General features: G+C 48.3%; 1 non-coding gene across 1 annotated transcript; it reads left to right on the top strand.

Moving 5' to 3' along the window:
• The first annotated feature begins 2,509 nt into the window (after positions 1 to 2,509).
• LOC124554915 lies at positions 2,510 to 2,616 on the top strand. The gene has a single exon (XR_006968492.1). It is a non-coding gene; the product is annotated as a U6 spliceosomal RNA (small nuclear RNA).
• The last annotated feature ends 3,003 nt before the right edge of the window (positions 2,617 to 5,619 follow it).

Genomic DNA, 5,619 nt, shown 5'->3' with positions numbered 1-5,619 from the left:
ATAACTATGATCCAAGTCTCATACGTTTTGGCAGTGATATATCAAGTGGAAGCTACTTTCATCTTTAAGTTTTGCAACCGGTCTACTTGTGTATTAATGTATGGTTCTCAATGTTATTAGTGTGATCCTTCACTACCTGATGATGTTTGGTTTGTGGAGCGCTCAACTGCGTGGTCTCAGCATCCGTACAAAGTCCCACCTTTTACGCAGTCCAATGTCTTTCACAGTCCAATCTAGCCACTGTCATGAACGATGATGATGATGAAATGATGAGGACAACCAAACACCAAGCCGTCGGGTAGAGAAAATCCGAAACCCGGCGGGGAATCGAACCCGGAGCCCCGTGATCCAGAGGCAGCAATGTTAGAAACTAGACGACGAGCTGCGGACACTTCAGCTCCCGTTAGGTACTTCGAAGGCAGTTTCTGTACTTTTGCACTAGTCGACACAGGGACTCTAAAGTGCAAAAGATTTATGGTACACTATCTGATCAAAAGTTTCCAGACACCACCAAAACATACGTTTTTCGTATTAGGTGCATTGTGCTGCAAACTACTGCCAGGTACTCCATATCAGCGAGCTCAGTAGTCATTAGACATCGCGAGAGAGCAGAATGGGGCGCTGCGCGGAACTCACGGACATCGAACGCCGTCAGGTGATTGGGTGTCAGTTGTGTCGTACGTCTGTACACGAGATTCCCACACTTCTAAACATCCCTAGGTCCACTGATTCCGATGTGATAGTGAAGTGGAAACGCGAACTGAGTCGTACAGCTCAAAAGCGTACAGGCTGACCTCGTCTGTTGACTGACAGAGGCCAGAGACAGTTGAAGATGGTCGTAGTGTGTAATAGGCAGACATCTGTCCAGATCATCACACAGGAATTCCTAATTTCATCAGGATCCACTGCAAGTAGCATGACAGTTAGGCGGCAGGTGAGAAAAATTGGATTTCATGGTCGAGCGGTTGCTCCTAAGCCACACATAACGCCGATAAATGCCAAAGGACGCCTCGCTTGGTGTAAGGAGCATAAACATTGGCCGACTGAACAGTGGAAAAACGTTGAGTTGAGTGATGAATCGCGGTACACAATCTGACGATCCGATAGCACGGTGTGCGTATGGCGAATGCCCGGTGAACGTCGTCTGCCAGCGTGTGTAGTGCCAACAGTAAAATTCGGAAGCGGTGGTGTTATGGTGTGGTCGTGTTTTTCATGGAGGGGGCTTTCACCCCTAGTTGTTTTGCATGGCACTAGCACAGCACAGGCCTACAGCGATGTTCTAAGCACTTTCTTGCTTCCCACTGTTCAAGAGCAATTTGGGGATGGCGATTGCATCTTTCAGCACGATCGATCACCTGTTCATAATGCATGGCCTGTGGAGGAGTGGTTACTCCACGATAACATCCCTGAAATGCACCGGCCAACACAGAGTCCTGACCTGAATCCTATAGAACAACTTTGGGATGTTTTAGAACGCCGACTTCGTGCCAGGCCTCTCCGACCTCTCCTCAGTGCAGCACCCCATGAAGAATGGGCTGCCATTCCGCAAGAAACCTTCCAGCACCTGACTGAACGTATGCCTGCAAGAGTGGATCAAGGCTAAGGGTGGACCAATACCATATTGAATTCCATCATTATCGATGGAGGGCGCCACGAACTTGTAAGGCATTTTCAGCCAGGTGTCCGGATATTTTTGATCACATAGTGTATACAAAAACCTCAATCCAAAAAATCACTCCCTGAAGGGTTACTATGACCTCTTTTTCTCTACAACAAAGGTAACTCGCTTGATTTTGAGCTACTTAATTATTCACACGTTGAGCCTAGCGTTATTAGGGCCAGGCAAGATACTGAGCAGTGTAGCAGCGTCACTATGAGAACAAAACAGCATAGAGAAGCAAGATTATTTCTCAAGTGAGTGCCTCTATTATTTGCACAGAGCAAACTAGCAATCGCTACAAAATTCGCTAAAAATTAGACGACAGCCTATCAACATTATGTAAATACACTACTTGATCGAACATCCTTATGTGATGGGAATTGACCACTACACGTTACGAGAGATAGCCCTGCCAGTACAGGAGGAGAAGCAGTAACAGCAGATCGGATCGATCAGGAGAGCTCAATACTTTCGGACATGGATTAGCCATTGGATGTCACCTGAGTAAGACCTGTCAGGGAAATTTCAACCGAAGTCGACTGTTGGTGGAAACATGAAGGAACAACCACAACGTTACCAAATGGTTGATCTCCTGTAGTATGAAACCAACCAAAGGAATCACTCGTGACTTCAGAAGTGCTACCAGAAGCTCAGCTTTTAAAATGACTGTCTGCAAGGAATCAAGAAGAGGGAGGTACAAAGGTCAAGTGGTTCCTCATAAGTCACACATTTCTGTAGGCAATGCTGAGCGACGCTTGAGGAGAGGTTAAGAGCGGCTCGGGAGGACAGTGGTTGGCTGGAAACGAGTGACTTCAAGTAATTAATCACACTACACGCTGCATCACGAGTGTACTCGCTTCGGCGGCACATATACTAAAACTGGAACGATACAGAGAAGATTAGCATGGCACCTGCACGAGGATGACACGCAAGGAAATGCAATCCGAAAACAAAGGAAGTAGGTTACAGTACATTTGTTCGCCCACTGCTTGAATATTGCTCACCAACGTGGGATCCGTACCAGATAGGGTTGATAGAAGATATAGAGAAGATCCAACGGAGAGCAGCGCGCTTCGTTACAGGATCATTTAGTAATCGCGAGAGCGTTATGGAGATGATAGATAAACTCCAGTGGAAGACTCAGCAGGAGAGACGCCCAGTAGCTTGGTACGGGCTTTTGTTGAAGTTTCGAGAACATACCTTCACCGAGGAGTCAAGCAGTATATTGCTCATTCCTATGTATATCTCGCGAAGAGACCATGAGGATAAAACCAGAGAGATTAGAGCCCACACCGAGGCATACCGACAATCGTTCCATGAAGAATACGAGACTGGAATAGAAGGGAGAACCGATAGAGGTACTCAAAGTAGCCTCCGCCACACACCGTCAGGTGGCTTGCGGTGTATGGCTGTAGATGTAGATGTAGATCAATCCAATGCAAGGGCTTGACTTTGGTGACAGCTTCGAGTATGTTACTTGCAATTAAGTGTAGTGCCAACAGTGAAGTACGACGGAGGCACTGTCATTACATTCGAATGTTTCTGACGTTTTGCGTGTGTTCCCCTTATTGCTGTATATAGCAAAGGAAAAATTCAGAGACGATGATTATATCAGTGTCATAGTGCATTCTGTTGTAAAGCAATATCTGTGAGGCAATGGATTGTGGACAAAAACATTCCTGAAATCAACTGATCTGACCAGAGACCCGACTTGAAACCACGAAACACTTTCGGAATGAGTTAGATCTTATGCTCAGCTCCAGACCTCAGGATCTAACGTCACTATCTTCTCTGGTTTCGTATCTTGTGAAACAATGGGCTGCCATTATTCCAGAATCAGACATCTCATTGAAAGTGCTCCCAGCAGAGTTCATGCCGTAATAAAGCCGAAGGCTAGACACGCCTCTTAGTAATGATCAGTATTAGGTAATCAGTAATAGGTGCCTTGCAGCAATGGGAACACCGGTTACTGCCGGATCGCCAAAATTAAGCGCTGTAGGGCATGGTTAGCACTTGGATGGGTTACTGCCCGGATCCGGCAAGTGCTGTCGGCAAGGGGGATGCACTGAGCCCTTACGAGGCCAATTGAGGAGCTTTTTGACTGAGGAGTAGCGGCACCGGTCACGAAAACTGACAACGGCCGGGAGAGCGGTGTGCTGACCACATGACCCTCCGTATCCGCATGAGGTGACGCCTAAGGGCAGAGGAGACATGGCGGACGGTCGGCACCGTTGGACCTTCGTGGCCTGTTCGGGCGGCGCTTATGTGTTTGTTGATACTTCCTGTCAGCTATCAGTGCTGACAGACAAACAACAGTGCTCGAAAAAACCACAGAATTCCATATGGGACACGGCACGACATCGCCTACAGCGCCTCACTTGGGCTCGTGACCATGAAGGTTGGACCGTAGACGACTGGAAAACCGTGGCCTGATCAGATGAGTCCAGATCTCTGTTAGTAAGAACTGACGGTAGGGTTTGAGTGTGACACAGATCTTATGAAGTCATGGACCCAAGATGTCAACAAGGCACTGAGAAGGTCCGATCATTGGCCGGAAACCGTTATGTTCGGCTGCTTGGAGACCATATGCAGCCATTAGTAGAGTTAATGTTCCCAAACAAGAAGGCGCCCTGTCGCGGGTTTGTGGGCAACTCGACCGAGTGGTTTGGCCACCCAGATCGCCTGACATGAATCCTATCGAACATACACTGCTAGCCATTAAAATTGCTACACCACGAAGGTGACGTGCTACAGACCTGAAATTTAACCAACAGGAAGAAGATGCTGTGATATGCAAATGATTTCAGAGCATTCACACAAGGTGGACGCCGGTGGCGACACTTACAACGTGCTGACATGAGGAAAGTTTCCAACCGATTTCTCATACACAGACAGCAGCTGACCGGCGTTGCCTGGTGAAGCGTTGTTGTGATGCCTCGTGTAAGGAGCACAAATGCGTTCCATCACGTTTCCGACGTTGATAAAGGTCGAATTGTAGCCTATCGCGATTGCAGTTTATCGTATCCCGACAGTGCTGCTCGTGTTGGTCGAGATCCAATGACTGCTAGCAGAATATGGATTCGGTGGGTTTAGGAGGGTAATACGGAACGCCGTGCTGGATCCCAACGGCCTCGTATCACTAGCAGTCGAGATGACAGGCATCTTATCCGCATGGCTGTAACGGATCGTGCAGCCACGTCTCGGTGCTTGAGTCAACTGATGGGGACGTTTGCATGACAACAACCATCTGCACGAACAGTTCGACGTCGTTTGCAGCAAAATGGTACTATTGGCTCGGAGACCATGGCTGCGGTTACCCATGACGCTCCATCACAGACAGGAGCGCCTGCGATGGTGTACTCAACGACGAACCTGGGTGAACGAATGGCAAAACGTCATTTATTCGGATGAATCCAGGCTCTGTTTACAGCATCATGATGGTCGCATCCGTGTTTGGCGACATCGCGGTGAACGCCCATTGGAAGCGTGTATTCGTCATCGCCATACTGGCGTATCACCCGGCGTGATGGTATGAAGTGCCATTGGTTACACGTCTCGGTCACCTCTTGTTCACACTGACGGCACTTTGAACAGTGGAAGCTACATTTGAGATGTGCTACGACCCGAGGCTCTACCCTTCATTCGATCCCTGCGAAACCCTACATTTCAGCAGGATAATGCACGACCGCATGTTGCGGGTCCTGTACGGTCCTTTCTGGATACAGAAAATGTTGGACTGCTGCCCTGACCAGCACATTGTCCAGATATCTCACCAAATGGAAACGTCTGGTCAATGGTGGCCGAGCAACTGGCTCTTCACAATACGCCATTCACTACCCTTGATGAACTGTGGTATGGTGTTGAAGCTGCATGGGCAGCTGTAGCTGTACACGCCATCCAATCTCTGTTTGACTCAATGCCCAGGCTTATCAATGCCGTTATTACGGCCAGAGGTGGTT

The sequence above is a fragment of the Schistocerca americana genome, chromosome 1, assembly GCF_021461395.2.
Source record: "Schistocerca americana isolate TAMUIC-IGC-003095 chromosome 1, iqSchAmer2.1, whole genome shotgun sequence".
NCBI classification, from domain to species: domain Eukaryota; kingdom Metazoa; phylum Arthropoda; class Insecta; order Orthoptera; family Acrididae; genus Schistocerca; species Schistocerca americana.
Note: the sequence above shows the minus strand (reverse complement) of the source record. Positions and strands in the feature narration are given on the sequence as shown.